Genomic DNA, 17,410 nt, shown 5'->3' with positions numbered 1-17,410 from the left:
CCTTCTGGGGCACTCTACAGTCTTTGACTCACCTGACACCCAGAAAGAATTTAAGTTTGTGCCTGACATTGCTGTCAGCAAATGAGAGAAGCTGGTGTTAGAGGTTTTAGCTTCCTTTGTTGATGTCGGCTTGCAGAGTTTGAGGACATGAGGCATACTGGCATTAAACTAAAAAGCCCAGTGTGCTTTTACCCTAAATTCCAGGGTGCTACTCTGTGACAGGAGTGCCACCTCTCTCTTCCTTCAGCACATGGTCCCTCAATCCAAGGCTTGATCCTGCGAGGCTGTGAGTGCTGTCCCCGCACGAGCACAGGGGTAATCCACGTCACTGCAGTGCACCTACTCACATTCTCAAAGCTGATCATGATCTCAAAAGCTTTGATGGATCAAACCAGAATATTTGGCAGCGCACAGGATTGAGTCACTTGGGAACTGCTTATTTTGGTAAGCCTTCCTATCTGCTGATCACCTTCATGGCAGCACTGCCTGTGAAACGCATTGCTGGAGTGGTTTGCCTGCACTCTGCATTGCAGTTTAGACTCCCAATTGAAGGCAGCCTGCCCTTTTGCGTGAGCAACCCAGTGAACATCCCCTGTAAGTGACAAAGGCAATGAAATGATGAGTGGAGCAATCTCCAAACTCTGGGACAGATCAGAGTCAGACTGAAGTGTAAATCATGCATTTTGGGCTTGCCTTTAACTGCATACTTGTGAGTAAAGTGAGTAAGGAAAACCTCATGGTCTCCAGGCCTTGAGCAGCTCACTAAAATTAGGGGGTCTGAGCCCAAGGTGAGTATTAACATCTTCAAGTCTCTTGAGCCCAGGTTTCAAAGAAAATCTCCCTCTAATTCACCTTCATTTCTGTTAGAGTCCAAACAGGTTTAAAAACAGTCAGGTGAAAGACCTGCAGGCAGTTAAAGCCCCTGTTGTTTGCCAGTTTGACTTTAATCCCCCAGCCATGCAGAATGTGTTTTGCCCTTTGCTCTGAGCTCTCACTATTCTAACCACATTTCATGGGCTGTATTCTGCCCCATTTGCTCAGCCTGTTTCCTCCACTGGGGTCGCAGGAATGCAGCTGAGAATAAACCTATCAGCTAGAGAGAAACCTCCTTTTTACATCTCTAAGGCTTGCTGTAGTTTATGCAAAAGATTTAAAGCAACTCATTCCGTTGTTCCTGTGCCCTCTGGCAATCCACATTCAGTGCAGGAGCTGGGTTTTATAGCATAAACCAAGCAGGTTTCTAAATAATTGAGCTGACAAACTGGTTGGAAAGGTTGTGCTTCCAATCTAGCAAAGAGGCAAGCTGGTCCCGCAACCTCAGGAACAAATCCTGCCCTCACTCTTAGGGAACAAACATCACTAACAACCCCTGGACCTACCAATGTGTCTGGTGATAAAGGCAAGTAATCCATAGGATGTCTCTTAGAGATTAGGCCCTGAGACATCAGGAATCCTGCTTGGCTTAACCTTGAAACACACAGGCTAGCAGTCAAGTAATTGCCTTTTAGGGTTTTTTTTTTGAGGCATGGGCGTAAGATGTGTGGACAATTCCCAAGGATCCTCTTTCCAGCCTCTACCCCATCCCTCTCTATTGCTCCAGAAGAAGGGACTAGCAGGTGTTGTTATCTGCTTAAGGAGAAGGAGGAATCACTAGAACCAGTGGCAGAACTCGGGAACAGGGAAGGGCTCCACGGCTGCACACCATCACAGTGAAATTCTCCTGAAGGCAATCAGTGAATGCTTCTCCTGGATTACTCTTACAAACTTTACTCATTCCTGTCTTACAGAAGCACAGCCATGAAGCATTTCCCTCCAGCATGAATGAAGAGTGCTTTGTTCAGCCAGCAAGCAATCCCAGCAGCTATTATACTGCACTCATCATTTCCCAGGAGGGAAGCTGAAATGGCCACGAACTGAAAAATAAAAATCTTCTCACAAGGTAAATTTTATCCTTGTTGAATCCATCTTTGAACACTAGCTCTAACAGCAAATGTGAGTAAAGAATCTGAAATGTGACAGCATGAACTCAGAGCTGGCATAATACTGACACTACAGTCATTTTCATTAAACAGATAAGATCATTCGGAGTTCTTAGGCAGCTTATTGTAACTATGAACCCTTATTCATTCTTTAAAGAAGCCATTTGTTACAAACTCTCCTAATTCTCCACACACAGAGGGGTAAGTCAGATGAAAGATGTCTGCTCATGACAGAAAATATTTTAATGGCTTTGAAATTAAATTAAGATCTTCTTTATGTACACCTTAACTATCAAAAAATGCTTAAGTCTTTTCTTTTAGAAAAGGTAAAGCACAAACCCAGTGCCACCCTGGAGATGACTTGCAAGGCTGAGATAATCTCTGCATATGTTTGTGAATTAGTTCTTTGGAAATGACATGGAAAGTGCAATCATCACAAAAATAGTCAAACATCACATTTGCTTCTTATCATGAAACAGAAACAAGAAGAGTCTTACAGGTGGGTGGAAAGCACTCGCTAAGCTCATCTGTTTCACAAGTCTCTTGAGCAGCTCCATACTGTAGTGGCCTCTTCCAAAGCAGCTCTCAGCGCAGCCACTTGGTGCTTCTCAAACACAAACAGTTCACACCAAATGCACCTAATAAAATAAATATAGTTGAGCCAACTAACTCCAGGCTATAACTTCACAGGCAATACATTTCTGTCCCATATGAATGTGGCCTGCTGGGTCAGCCCTGAAGGCTGCAGAGCTGCAATGGTATGAGGAGAACCTGATACCACAGGGAGCACCTGATACCACAAGGTGTATGAGGGGATTTCTGCTGCCTGAAGGCCTGACTCTGCCTTTTGCTCTGCTTTTATGGCAGCAAGCGCTGTTGGTTCCTAACCCAGAAGCAGAGCTCTTATCAGGTACAACCATGTAGGTAACAACTAGCAATGATTAGAAGCCAGTATCCTGAGTCAGAGGCCAGTGCTGTATCCAGCACATCTCACTGCCCACAGCTCACATGCATGTCTGGTTATCTGAAAAGTGCTTTGTCTTAATCCCCTCATTTCAGCCACTTCTTTTCAACAAAGCATTGCAGGGCTAGACCTGATCCAAAGTATCCACTAGGTAGGAACCAGTCACGAAGTTGACTAAGCCATTCATAAAACAAAGATATAGGATATCGCAAAGGAGCTGCTTCACCTGACCATCTGCTAAGACAGAAATTCAGGATCAGTCATGAACGTCAAGCAAAGCTGACATTGCAGGACTTTTCTGCCTTGCCTGGACAGCACATTACCTCCCCAGGCTGTCCATTCCTCAGAGGCTCAGACAAAACTGGAAGGAGAACAAAGCACCTTTCACCCCATAGCATGTTGTGGGTCAGAAGGTCGTAAGAGAGATCAAATTAACCTTGCAACTGCTGCTAAAAAGCTCAGGTCCCTGGAAAATACTCCTGTGCACATCTCCCAGAGCATAGTCAGTGCTGGAAAAAACAAGGGTGAGTGTGAGCAACACTTGGCACTTCAGGCCTGCAAGCTTCTACTTGCATGAGTAATCCTTACTGTCTGATTATTCCCACTGCAGTCATAAGAGCAGCCCATGTACACCTGCAGAAGGAGGAGAAGAGGCCTTAGCACTGGCAACTGCTGAGACAGACATGCTGGTATTTTCACAGCCTCTTTGTCCATTGTGACTTTTCCACATTTGCCAGTCCATCCCTTTGGTTTAGCTTTCTTTTCCTCTAGTTGTTTGTCCTTCTCAGTGAGGCAAAAGCCCTTGGGAAGAACTGCTGGTGGTTTCCTGGTGGCCCCCACACATTGCAGGCTGGATGTGCTGTGTAGGAATGCCCTTGTTTGGCGTTGAATCACAGGGGATGAAAAGACAAAGAAACACCATTAGGAGAGGCTGGGAGAAATAAGTGTATTAGGGGAAAACCTGTTTACAAGAGCTGTTCCAACTCAGTGTTACACATCCATTAGCTGCTCAGGCTGTCCTGTCCTGTTCACAGCAACTCACAGGGTCACTCCAGCACTTACTCCTTAAACTTCCTGCCTCCTTAAACAGTACATGTGGGCGAAGAGGCCCTTGCTTCACTACTTCCATCAACATACAAATCTTACCTGCAACTTGCTTTTAGTGACTAGCTCTGCTTTATCTGTGTAAACCATGTTACAAACAAAATACCCCAAAAGACACATGGACAATTTGCAGAGCAAAACCAAACTCTGTGCTGTTCCTCACATCTCCTTTCCCAGCACAGTTCCCTTAAACAAGCGTGCAAAATAAACCTGCTTACTTCTGGTTTACTCTGAAGCAATGCCTGCACCCACACCCACCCATTCCTACGCCATGAGCTGTAAAATGGCTTCCAGCCCTGTGGCTTATGATTTATCTTCAACTTCAAACAAACAAAGGTAGATGTAAGGGAAGGTACAAAGCTGCATTTCCCTAGCTTCACCCCTGTGGCAAAGCTGCTTTACCTCCTATGCCTTGTAGTGTGTTCTTAATTTCTGGTGAATCCCAGAGAGAGCTGAAGCACTGCAGAATGACAGAATCATAGATTCATAGATGCAGAATCCTCAGGGGTCGGGAAATGCCAGAATTATAAGTTTAAAAGTGATTTTCAGCAGAGATCCTGAGTAATGGCTGAGTAACTTTCAGCCACTATCCCTGCCATCCCAGTAGGCTGAAAGTCTGCTGGGATGGCAAGGAGCAGACTGCAGACAGTGTAAGCTTCACTTGGTAAATCCTATAGCTTGTAACACTTATGGAGAGCTACAGGTACCTGGGGTGCTCTATTACTCATAATTTCAGAGATGGCGGAAGTGCAAGCGAAGTTTGTAGTGCTCATCCCAAATGGGCCCAAATGGGCCCAGTGGCATACCTTTGCATTGCTAAGCTGCCTGTGCATTGTTTCTTTGCTTCTAGCCAGCACCTGCACAAAACAAAACACCAAGTTGCACAAAATTGTGCAAGAGGAACCAGTTACCCATCATTATAGCAACTCAACAGGAGTCCGAAATTGTACACCTACTAATCAGACTTTATACAATGTAACTACAGGCCCTTATTTTAATGTTCTATATGAGGAAAGAGGTATATATCTTTTTGGTATATAACCAAAAAGATGGTTAATTATTCTTTCCTTAAGCTTCCAAGGGAATTAGAGCTGGTAAACAGTGAAAAATAACACTAGCTGCCTGACTCCTATATTTAAATGATGTTAAGTGCAGACAATTTGTATTTTTCTTTGCCTGTAAACCTTCACCTGAAGGCTTGCTGTCTCTGCAGAGCACAAAATAAGCCCCTGTACTAAGACTGCACACAGGTCTTACGGAAGGGCTCAATTTCGGACACACCAAAAAGCCTCCTATCCTCCACGGTGCAGAACTGAACTGCAAAAAGACAATAGATGCTTTCCCCACTCACTTGGGCTATGCTTAACCTTCAAAGTCTATCCGGACTTTGGTCCTATCCACAGGAGTAGTGCTAGACAGTGATCCAACCCTTGAAAACCTTTTCTAAAGGGATTGCTCTCTGCAAGGCCACTTCCTGACATCTTCTTACACACCTAACTAGTAATCCAGGAAGCAAAATAGGACAAAGTCATGGTCCCCATGTCTCTCCAAGAAGCTGAAGAAGTGGCACACAAAGATCTAAGAGGGTGTGTCCTACTTCACAGCCAAAGCTGAGCTCCTGGGACACGCACCACAGACAACACTTCTGGCTGTATCTGCTCTGCCAACTGTCCCTGGAAACTAGTTATGGTCTGGAAAAGGTTAGTCCAGAGTATCCATCAAGATCTCTTTAAAAATATATAATTTTAGGAAGTATCAGCATCTGCTTCGATGTTGTTAAAGAATGGGGGCAAGGGATACATTCACTGAGTGCATTTGTTTGCTCTGAAATAATTCATTTGGCTCTGGCAGGGTTTGTTTTTTTCAATGTACCTCCTTAAAACAGTTCGGGGAATGGTACTTATTCTGCACATGGCTCTATCTGCTTCCTGATGAACTGGTACCTCACTTCAGTTTGTGCTTATGTGTAATAAATATTCAGAGCTGAAGTTGCTGGTATGGAGGGGTATGGTCAATCACTGCCTCCATTCAAGGCCTGGAGCAACATTACTCACTCTTGTCCTTAATGATATCACAGAGCTCGCACCTTAAAAGACTTCTTATCAGCATCAGAAAAAATAAATGCCTAGGAGGTTCCAAAAACTCATGTCTGAAGGCTTAATAGGTTGATTTATGAGTCTGGGTCTCTTCCACTGTGGCTCAAAATAAATGTTTAGTTATGATTTTATTAAGGGCTGGCTGATCATTTCCTGCTTTGTCTGCTTTACTAGAAGAAGCAGCCTCTGATCCTCTTCCAGAAGTACAGCCTCTCTGACAGGAATAATTTGAAATTCAAATTCCAATAGCACTAATTCATCATTAAGCCCAAACACCTTTTTGTTAGATCATTGTAAAAAGGCCTGTGCCAGGAAAAGAAGATAAGAGTTAAACAACACGGAATGAAAGCACTTGGATCGCTAAAGTACTGTGCTTGCAGCACAGCAAAGTCAAGGGAAAGGTCAGTTCTTACCTGACTTTAGCAGCCAACCTGGCAATCTCCAGGAAGGACAAGGCAAGGGGGACAAATGCCTTGTTATGAATCAACTAGATGCTTTAGACATTTTGAGGGCACTAACCTGTTGTACTAGATGGCAGACCTGAGATGTGTAATCGAAGCCTAAAGCAATCCAAATCTAACATAATCCAAGGAGTTTTGGTTTGGATATGCTGGATGCACATGTGGGTCTTTGGGGGACACCTGAATTTGACTTTTAAGAAGTACAGAAATGTCCCTGGAAATTGTTATGCTTAGTGCTTATCATAAAGAGATGACCAGGCCAACATGTAGCCTCTGAAAAACAGAAACAAAATTAAGCAAGTATTCCTTTAGGAATCACTGGAAAAGCTGCATCTCCCAACCAATTCAGGAATAAGAATCACAGCTGAAGTGATGCCAATAGAGCATATACAGTACAAAAAGGTGAATAACTGAAGGACGAAAGACTGCAGATAGAAGAGATGTGGAAAAGGCACAAGAAAAGGTACAGAGCAGGCTGGTATGGATATTGTTAACCTTTCCACAGAAAAATCCTACAACTAAAATGAAAAAAAAACACCTCTTTTTCTCTGATGGCCAAGTTTCTGAGAAACAGAACTTGCTGATGCAAGATGATATTACAAAAAAATCCTAAAAAATGCAAGACTGAAACAAGAATCAGTCTCCAGGGTGTACGATTGGCCAGGTACATAACTGAAAGGAGCCAGTTCTGTGTACTCTGGAGCGCCCTTTGTTAATAACACCAGAGACAAAGCACTAGGTTAAAAGGAACACCTTTTTTTTAGAAAGGTTCATTCATATGTTGCTAAAATACTATTAACCTTCAAAATGTTTTGTATTTTAGATGGTCTCTGTTATGCAAATTCAGTTAAGACATTTTTCAGGGCCAGGCCCAGCCTGAGATTGTTTAAGATTAACTAGTTGCTGTGTTGGGAAGAAATAAAACCAATAAGAGACTTGGGAAAGGAGGTACTGTTATCTGAAGGTGTCCCATGATAACATCCAAGCTATTGCAAAACCTGCTATTCACCACCTGGGCTCTTCTACGGAGATAAGTGCAAATGGAGAACATGCCTTAAGGTGCCACTACCTGGGGTGAGCACACAGGGGGCCTGTGACAAGTGTTAGCGTGGCTGGTGCTCTGGAGAGCTGATCGTATAGCAAAATTTGTCTTGTTCCGTGTGGTTAAAGTTATTAAGGTGAAAAAGATCTCTAACCAATGACACTGTATTGCCACCAACAGCCACTGCAGTATCTGACATAGACTGACAGCTTGAGGAGCAAGGACATATTCCTTCAGCTCCCCTCCAGACAACGAAGAGATGGTACCTAGGATCACACTTTATGTATTTGCTAATAACAGGCAAGGAACTGTGCCATTTCCTGAGGCTAGGCTCACCTCTTTAGTGAAATAATTCCATGAACAAATCTGCCCACACACAGAAAAGTGGCACCATAAAAAGAGAAGATTTACTCTAAGCCTACATCAACCTCAAATGAGATGAGGTTTCCAGAGACACAGTTTTGTGAACTACGTACCTTGTGGCTTGCTCTCTGTCCCAAGTTGCTCTCACTCATATTTGCATATATGCACCATGTTATTTTCCCTCTAGCCCAAATGCATCTCCTTTGCAGGAGACAACTGCTAGGGTAGAACCCGTAGTGCTTCTTTCCCACAGGGTCCTATGGATGCTTACAGGAAAATATCATAAAGAATGCAATCACACTAAGGAGGAGGCTTAAAGATGCTACTGTGCAACTCCTGTGCCCCTGAAATGTGAACAGACATTTCCTTGAGCAGGTTTTGCCAGCCAGAACTGCTCACTCAGCCTGCAGAAGTCTGCAGGGCCAAATGATGGAAGGGGCTTTCCCCCTCTTTGAAAAATTTGGACTTCCAAAACTGTCCTATTAAGGAAATACCATAAAAGTTAGAAAGCTGCGGATGGGGGGTGAGTAGCTGTTTGCATCTTTTCATGGTATCATGCCTGCGTGTAAGTGAGATACAAAAGGGAAATCTGTAAGTCCACAACATAAGGATGAGATAATTTCTTTGCTAAGTCCAGAGGAAAAAAAAAAAAAAAAAGGTAGGGACCCATGGCTGCTGAGTGTTCAGAGTGCTGATGAACAAAATACACCCTTCCAAAACAGGTTCAAAATGCAATTCCTGCTGAAATGTCAATCTTTCTCCACATGGATAGCAGCTGCTTTTGCAGCACATTCTCTCTAATGTTTCCTTCTCCTACGGCATGTGGGTGACTCCAAGCGTGGGTCACTAACCCACGTTCAGACAGTGGCATTTATTCACCAACATGTTGTCTGATCCTGCCTAGGAGATGCCTATATGCACAGATAAAGACACTGCACATAATATTCATGAATATCCACACTTCATCCGTGGATAAAGACCACTCCACACCACTAAGCTTACAGCAGGTGAGCTGTACAGCTACTGACATAGCTGTATTTGTATTAGTTCTTTCAGAAACTCTCAAGAAGAATCCAGGCTATCATATGTTATAGTGATGGGTTTGAGCCCACAGCAACTTCACCTGGGTTTTGATGCTCTCAGGGGACAGCTGCAAAGATGAGAAAAGATTTTATGAGCTCCAGGACCCTCACCAACACACTGCTCACTGCAGGATGCTAGAGTATGGTGCTCTCTCACACTTCATCCTATGAGACATGGAATCACAGGCAATCTTCAAAAGCAGGTATTTGAGAAAACATTTTCAACTAAAGAGCACAAATGAATAAGCTCACACATCAAGTGGAGTCCCAGCATCAAGATCAAGCCCCCGCATTACTTGTCTGCTGTGTTTCAAGGCTCATATTCTACGCTGGAAGTCTTTCTAATGCATGGAGCTGTTAAAATGGCATCATATATCTGTAAGCAAGCTTATCATTCCAGTTCCCAACATTTATTAAAAATGTTAGGCCAAAGAACTAGACCAACAGTGAGACAGAGTGAACTAATAGGTTTGGAGACTAAAGCTCACTCTGGCTCACAGCAGCAATCTAATATTCTCGGAATTCCCACAATCCCCTCAAATCTCAAATCATCCTTCACACTTTGGAAAAGACAAGTTCTCATTTGGACTTCCCTGGCTGCAACTGAAAGCGTGACGTCATGCAGCTCTCCCCAAGGTGCTCCAGAGGAACTGGAAAAGCAGCAAAGAAATGGCAACATGAAATCAAAAGATGAGAATTATTCACACTAAAACATCTCCCTCCCGTTGTCACCCCCAACGTCCTGCTCCAGCAAAGCAGATTCAAAAACTGCACTGGAAACAAAGCCCTTCTTTTGTTCTCTAAAGACTAGAAGTCTTTTTATATTTAAATGAAAATCTGTCAAACTAATTCAGTGAATATGTAATGCTCTCATTTTGTACTCATTAGAGAACATCGTAATGGCCATAAATTCCTCCGACAGAGTGTGTATGTGTGAACATAAATGTCTGGTAACGTCTCATAAACTTCAGGCTGGACTACGTTCTTTGTCTTTAGGTTAGACCTTGTAAGACAAACAAAAGCCCCAGTATTGCTTAAATTAGATGCAAAGTGCTATGTCACAGCAATATTATAAGCATGGTTCTTGTGCACACAAACGAGGGGACTTGAGTGATGATTCCCACCATGAACTTTGTGTCGGTCTGTAATGCCATCATTGTCTAAGATGATGTACAATTTTCTGCTTGAAGATCTATGGGCAATACAGCTGTTGCCGTGGATTGCTCTGAATATTCTGTCAGTATAACTTCAACAGGATGTGACATTCTCAGCATTTTTTTGCTTTTTGATATTGAGAGATAAAAGGAAGAAAAAGAAACCAAATATGGACAAGCAGCACTGAAATAAATGCCTATGTATTTTGTCTCATTTATGATTCACATTCTTTTTCACTTGCTTGTCTGTAGCAAAGAAACTTTCCTCATGTACTGCTGATGGATAACCTTTGAAATAAAACTGGGTTGGAATTAAAACTGATCACAGTCAGAATTAAACACATGCAGGGGAAAACAAATCAGCATCAAAGACCATCTCATGCTACATGTTGAGGCTTTGGCAGAAAATATTCAGGATCATTAAGAATTCTAGAGACCTGCTGTGCTATAGGTACAGCAACAACAGTAGATGAATTTTATAGAGGGAAATGGACTCCTGGGCAGAAATACAGGCAGAGGATACAGACAGATCATCTTCTCATCCTAAGCTTGAGGTACAGTGTCTGTGTTTAACTACAGATGGTGGGTGAACTCTTGGATGGAACCAGGCTGCTAGAAAAAGACTAACGCAGACCTGGTGATCATCATTGCCCCCAGCATCTCCAGCTGGATCAGCTAGGAAAGACTTGGAAGTTCTGACCAGCCTTCATGTGGAATCACCATGACCTTTCCTGTCACAAGGGTTTTGTCCAGCTAGGTGTGTTAAAGGTGCTGTTTTCTGAGCCTCCTCTTCCAGTCACTGGCTGAAGCAAAAACTCCAACTGGGTGAATCAGTAGGATAGTTCAGTATTACATGATACCTTATGAAGCCAGGAATTGGGAAACATTTCTCAAGAGGTCAGATGCAAGGAACAGGCAACTTCCACAGCCTCTTCCTTGAACCACTCAGCAGCTGTTCCTAGAACTAAGCAGATCAGAAACTTTCAATTTTCTCAAGGTTTAATAACTTTTGTGGTCAATTCCTTGTGGTGTGAAGAAAGATAAGCTGACAATGAGTTAGAACTCCCCCTTCAGCAGGGCCTTCAGTAGACAGTTACTCTTCTGCAGACATTTCTCCTCTCCACTCTCAAAACTTCAGTACTTTTCAGGGCAGAAGACTGCAATGACACAATGCCAAAGGAAATGATGCATTTTTATTCTCTCTCACATACACACACACACGCATCCCATTCCAAAGAAAGTATTATAACACAATGATACATGTTGCTGTACTATTATGAAAAGATGGATTTCTGATGGAGCAGCCTCTCCCAAAACTGAGATGGAGGAGTGTTCTCTTGATCCTGTGGGCTGGATTTTCAGGGGTAACATGGCACCAAGAGATCTTTACAGGTAACGTGGCACAGGAGCAAGGGATCTTTACAGGAAGGAAAAACCTCTGCCCTTGCATTATGCTGAGGCATCATGCTCCAACTGCGTAAAAGCATAAATAGGCTCCCAAAATCACATGAGCAGGCTAAAAGCCATTGACTTGTCACAATTAGTACATGCAGAATTTTGTCTTATAGGCTTTGAACCATGAGAGGTAGAAACTTGAAAAGCAGACAGCTTCACAAATCTCCTGGGTCAGAAGCTGCGGCTTTGAAGGAAGAACTGTACATCACATAAATGGCAAGCGCACCCTGCCTCAGTAAAGAACCTAGTCTGCATTTCTGGTTTTATTTTAAAATGTTCTTCAGAATGGTGCCAAGCACAAAACCCTGTAATAAACACTGAAGAGAAAATGAGATTGAACCTTAATAGTGCCCAGTCAACAACAACTTTCCTTTACTGATCCCACTGCCCAAAAATAAACCAACCCAACCTCATTTCTTTTCATTACATCTGGGGGAGTGTGGGAGCATCTATGCATGGATGAGGGATCTTTATTCTACATTATGACCACTTTCAAGTAGAGAATACAGCAAACCAAAGATACCAAAGAAAGGTAGAACTTGATGCTAAGGTACAGTTAAATTAAGTAAGATGTTCTGTCTACTCAGTGCAGCTCGTAACATCCTTCATAGCTTGCTCTTGTTCTTCGTTTTTTCCACCTAGGCCAGATGTATTGACAACCTCATGCCTGTAGCTCAAGCTGGCAACTAAGAGTCCATGGTCCCCAGCTGCTAAAAAAGAGTTCCTGGGGAGGAAGAAGAAACTAAGGATGGAGGCAGTGTTGTGGAACCCATAAAAATACCCACTCACTGAAGAAATAAGCATGACTGAAGACACCAAGTGCTTGATTTTAAGTGTTGTTTTCTACACCTTACTCCCTTAGTTCTTCTGCAGGTCATTTACTGGAAGGGAAGGACGTAAGAGCATGGTTATGACCGAGTAGGCTTCTGATTAAAGTTAAAGGCCAAATCTCTTGTTGCAAAAGCATTACCATTTTCCCTGAATGATATCAAAAGTAAAAGAAAAACATATGAGGAGGTGAAAGGCTAATGGCTCCTGAAAATGGTTCGGTGGTGATAGGCCTGCGATTATTTCTTTGAACAATGTTTCTCTCATTAAAAGCAGGTAGGTATCAGATTTTAATGACTTGTTTTTTCCCATCTCGGTAAGACAAGAAAGACTTTACTCCCCTGTTCTCCATAGCCATCCTGTAGAAGAAATGCTTTACCTGCCTTCTTATCAGGGTTAAATGATACCTGCACTTGAAAGCAGAATTTTTACCCTTTTCCACAAGCTTAGGCAAATACACCTAGTTCTCGGAGAGCTGACAGAAAGGCAAATCACCTACTGCAAACTGACAGCTGTCAAGGGATAATAAATACCTGAAATAGGAAAAGTTTCATCCCCCCATGTACCTATCAGCTTTCAATGAAATTCTACCCTCCTTCCTGTGATCAAGCCACTAGAGCTGTGTGCATAGCTTGAAACAGCCTTTCGTGCTGGTGAGGGGATGTCTCTGCTGTTTTTCATTCCCTCTCCTCTTGCAAGACATCTCTTTGCAAAGGGCATGAAACATCTGAGGGATTTGTTTCAGTTCAGCAGCTCCCCAACTCCTTCTTCTCTATGGGGGCTTCTCTGAAGATTTTGGTATTTATCTGTTAGGCACAGAAATACTGAACAAATCAATATACTGTTTGGAAAAAAAGAGACCTAACTTCCAATTCTCTTGAAACTCTCACATGAAATTACAACATCTAATTCCTTGTATTAAAGGAATTAAAACACTTGCTTGAAAAAATCCACTTTGCTGAGTCACAGCTAGAGGTTGAGCAATTTGCAGGAATGAGGCCACAGTCACTTGACAGCAGGAAAAAAGGGTAAGGTGTGGGGAGAACAGAAATCTGCATTTCAGGAGTGAATTTCCAGGGGAAGGGAAGGAGTAAAACCATTCACGCAGACAGACAGACACAGCCAGCAAGGTCCTACCCCTGCTGCCTGAATAAAGGCTCTTTCAGCACTAACTCTTCCCAGCAGCACACCAGCTATACACTGATGTCTTTAGGAGACAGAGTTCTTCTGCGGCAAGATCTTCCCTGGCACTAAAGTTTTCATCGCACCAGTAATGCTGGGCTGTCTATAGCTGCTGAGAATTTGGTCCCACCACTTCTCTATGTATCAAAGCCCCTTAGCTAGAAGAGAAGTGCTGTGGGGCCTGAGGAATGTGACAGGCACAACAAATCAATGCATTTGGGTTATCTACAGCAGTTAACCTTGGCTTCTGTAATAACAAGGCAGAAATGGTCTCTCTTTTACCAAGAAGGACAATGGGGTGGCTCCACATCCACTGTAGACTTTACTGAGTGTACCTCATGGCAGATACATATCCGCTACTAATTTGAATAGAACGAGATTTTAGCAATTCACAATACATTACACACCTCAGCTTATGTTCCTAGAATGCCACAGCTCCAAAAGGAAAACCAAATACAAGCTGAGCTCTAAAAGGCCCTTTTATCCTTTAGCATGCATCACTCTGTAGCAGGAATCTGAGCCCCTTTCCTACTTATTCATGAGTATGCGTATGCAGAAGCAGGGAAGAGGACAAGGAAGAATTTCTTTACGGAGGAAAAAAAAAAGCAGCAGCCCCATTCCTGAGGCGTTGTTGCTATGGGCCTGCGGGGTTCACAACAGATGGCAGGAGAGCCAGCCCTGCGCCTGGCTCTGAAGCTGTCCACTCAAGCATACCATTCGCATTCCCCACATACCTCCGGCCCCTCACTTTGGCACAGGCTGGCTGTTCCCGTCAACACCCCACAGACCTCATCCTGTAACAGCCCCCTACGGACTGATCCAGACCAGAGCTGAGCGTTGTCTTTCTCCCTGAATGGAGCAGGTAGCAGCCTTCAGGATCACGGCTTGAGGTGAGGAAGGCTAGCCTGAGGCAGATCCGTCCTCTTTGCTGCAGAGGACATTGTCACATCCAAACCACTTGAGGGGAGGACAGTTCAGAGCCAAGGTCACTGCCAGAAAGGTTTCACTGTCTAACGAGTATTATTAACAGCTAAAAAGTGTGAGAGAAAGTGTGCAGAGGGAAAACAACATAAAGATGGAATAAGAGAAATACCAGGTGGGGAAAAGCATGATTTAAGCAGCTGAGGTGCTTAAATATCCAGGTGTATAGAAAAGACACCAGAAGCACCAGCAACAGGCTCCAGGTACAGCATTCTGCCTTGGTGCTCCACCTATTCTATCACAGAACACGATTACCTGGAAGAGCCCCCCAGATATACAAACCCCTGCTGAGAAGTGCCCATTGCTGTGGAGTTCATGTTCTCAGCCTTCCTCTCTGTGCGCTGAAAATTCCTGCCTGAGAGGCATAGTACTTCCCAGATCCCTGAGCACAGCCAGGCTAAAGAAAAGTCAACCCACCATCACTCCTGCACGCACTTTTGACACTTCAGTCCTACTGTTCTGGTCTCCTAAACCCAAACAACAGACGTGTTACTTCAGATTCTGAAGGAATTTGAATGTGATTTGCCTGTTGCTTGCTGATCCCACATAAGAGGGCTCTTTGGAGCTCATTTGCATTTGGTTGCTGGAGTCACTGGTTCGTTCGTCTTTTTTTGTGGGGGGAGACGACTTACAACAAGGATGGAGACAAAGCAGCAGATGCTGCAGGCTAACGATGATGAGGAGCAGTGCTGGATGTGTGTAGCTGGCCACTTGCATTCCTGAATCTTTGCAAATAAGGATTTCCAATCTTCCTGAGGATCATACTAGTCGCTAAGGTTGGCAGGAGGAGTTGTTTGAGAAGCATCTAATTGACTTGCAGCAATGGACATCTGATTCAAAGCAACAGTGGTTCCCAGAAACCCCTTTATTAAATCTGAATAATGATCTCCCCAGAGCACGTGAATGTTTCTTGAGTCATTGTTAAGAAAAGGAGTCAAGCTGCAGGGCCACTCCGAGACAGCCTGGGAAATCGCCTTGCTGCTCCGCAGCAGGTTCAACCAAAATCTTTCACCACTCTCCTTTACAGATCTGACTTGCCTGACCCTCCTAACTTTGTCCATCCAAAGCTAGTTATTTTCTGGTTCGTTTTCCTTCTGATGCAGACAAGGAGCAAGCATTAAGTTTGAGAAAAACAGTGTGACTTCTGCTAAAAGTCAGTTTGTGCCACTGCATGTGCAGTCTTTTCTGTGCAGGCATGCAGGAAATTTTCCTCCCTCTCACACATACAATGGTTTAGATTTGGTATTTATGAGCTTAAGATAGAAATAAAGGAGGAATGAAGTTTCCAGGTGGCTCTTTCTTTCTTTAATCTTTCTTATGTATGTTTCTCTTTTACACCCCTAACACCCTTCCCCCCCCCCCCTTTTCTATCAGTCTTTAATCAAATTCCTGCTGTTACTTTTATTGAACAAAGGAGATGCTGGCATAGCCGTGGAGTGCCTGTGCACATGGGCTGCCCTATAACAGCCAAGTTGCTACCATTTATTGTTAAATGGTCACCGCACGCTGTCATTTCTAAAAAGAAGAAAGAGATGTCCAGGATTTGGCAACTGACATAAATGTTAATATCTGGTATTTCTTCAGCCACTTGGGTTTCTATGAGGTATTGCCTTTAACCCTTTGAAGGCTTCAGAAAGACTTGTCTTCAAGAGATTATAAAACAGATCAGAGAAAACAGTAACATCACTTAGATGATTTTTCAGTTCACTCAAAGGAGGCAATCATGAAATCTCTTTAATTCAGGCATCTCTTCAAATTTCAGATACTGTATACACACATTGAATACTACAGAGCACTGAACCACTCTGCTCAAACTGTTTCCAGGAACAGGGAAGACATATATGTCTGGCTTATATACAACCTGATATGAAGACCACAGGAGATTTCAAATCACTCAAGCAGGTAGTGGACTAGGACCCAAGTTAATCCTTTGTCTGTACATGGCTGTCCACACTATACTGACTGTCCACATTTATAGCTGAATGCTTTGCTGCAATACTGCCTGCCTGCAGTCCCCCTGTCAGGAGAGAGTCACATCCTCCGCAGAGCTCCCTGCAGCCTCACAATGCATGTACAAGAGTCCTCCAGTGAAGGGCAAGAGTTTCCATACATCTCTGCATCCTGGGAACATGCCCACCCATGCAGGCATCAGGCCATGCCTCAGGGTGATGGGATCTGTTCTGTAAAACAGTGTCTTCCCATGTCCTGTGGACCTGTCAGCTCCACTGCCTCAGGAATATCCAGGGCTGCTCATAGGCTGACTAGTTTTTCTCTTGATGGCAGGTACTTTAGGAAAAGTGGGCTCCTGAGAGAGGGCAGGAAAATGCACACCCTCACCATGCACAGGTCCTGGTCAGATGGGATAGCTGGCTTGTGAGCAGCCAGTGGGGTGCTCCAAGAACTGAATCTAAGAGCATATGAACAGTCTTTCCCTGACCAAATGCTTCTTTGAATTTTGTTTTATAGAGCTGGGTCAGGCAAGGCAAAAGGAGTAAATTTAGGGGCCATTTAAAGTGACTGGGAATTTGCTGCTGAAAACAGTTCTAGTTGTATTGTCAAAATAATAGAATCATAGAATCCCAGACTGGTTTGGGTTGGAAGGGCCTTAAAGCTCACCTAGTTCCTACCCCCAGCCATGGGCAGGAACACCTTCCACTAGAACGGGCTGCTCCAAGCCCCATCCAACCTGTTCTTGAACACTTCCAGGGATGGGGCAGCC

The 17,410-nt window shown here is 43.7% G+C and overlaps 1 protein-coding gene across 5 annotated transcripts in view; it reads right to left on the bottom strand.

The window, feature by feature from the left end:
• The window catches only part of SHROOM3 (shroom family member 3), a 144,004-nt gene that overhangs the window by 68,869 nt on the left and 57,725 nt on the right, over positions 1 to 17,410 (bottom strand). Inside the window, exon 2 of one of the 5 annotated variants that reach the window (XM_062624984.1) lies at positions 2,477 to 2,617. The exons of the other annotated variants lie outside the window; for them this stretch is intronic. The gene's annotated coding sequence lies outside the window, so the exon portion shown is untranslated. The remainder of the gene's footprint in view (positions 1 to 2,476; positions 2,618 to 17,410) is intronic. 5 annotated transcript variants of the gene reach the window in all.

Source organism: Pezoporus occidentalis, unplaced genomic scaffold (assembly GCF_034315485.1).
Source record: "Pezoporus occidentalis ecotype Australia unplaced genomic scaffold, CSIRO_AGI_Poc_V1 ctg275, whole genome shotgun sequence".
In the NCBI taxonomy this organism is placed as follows: Eukaryota; Metazoa; Chordata; class Aves; order Psittaciformes; family Psittacidae; genus Pezoporus; species Pezoporus occidentalis.
This window is presented reverse-complemented; position numbering and strand designations above follow the sequence as displayed.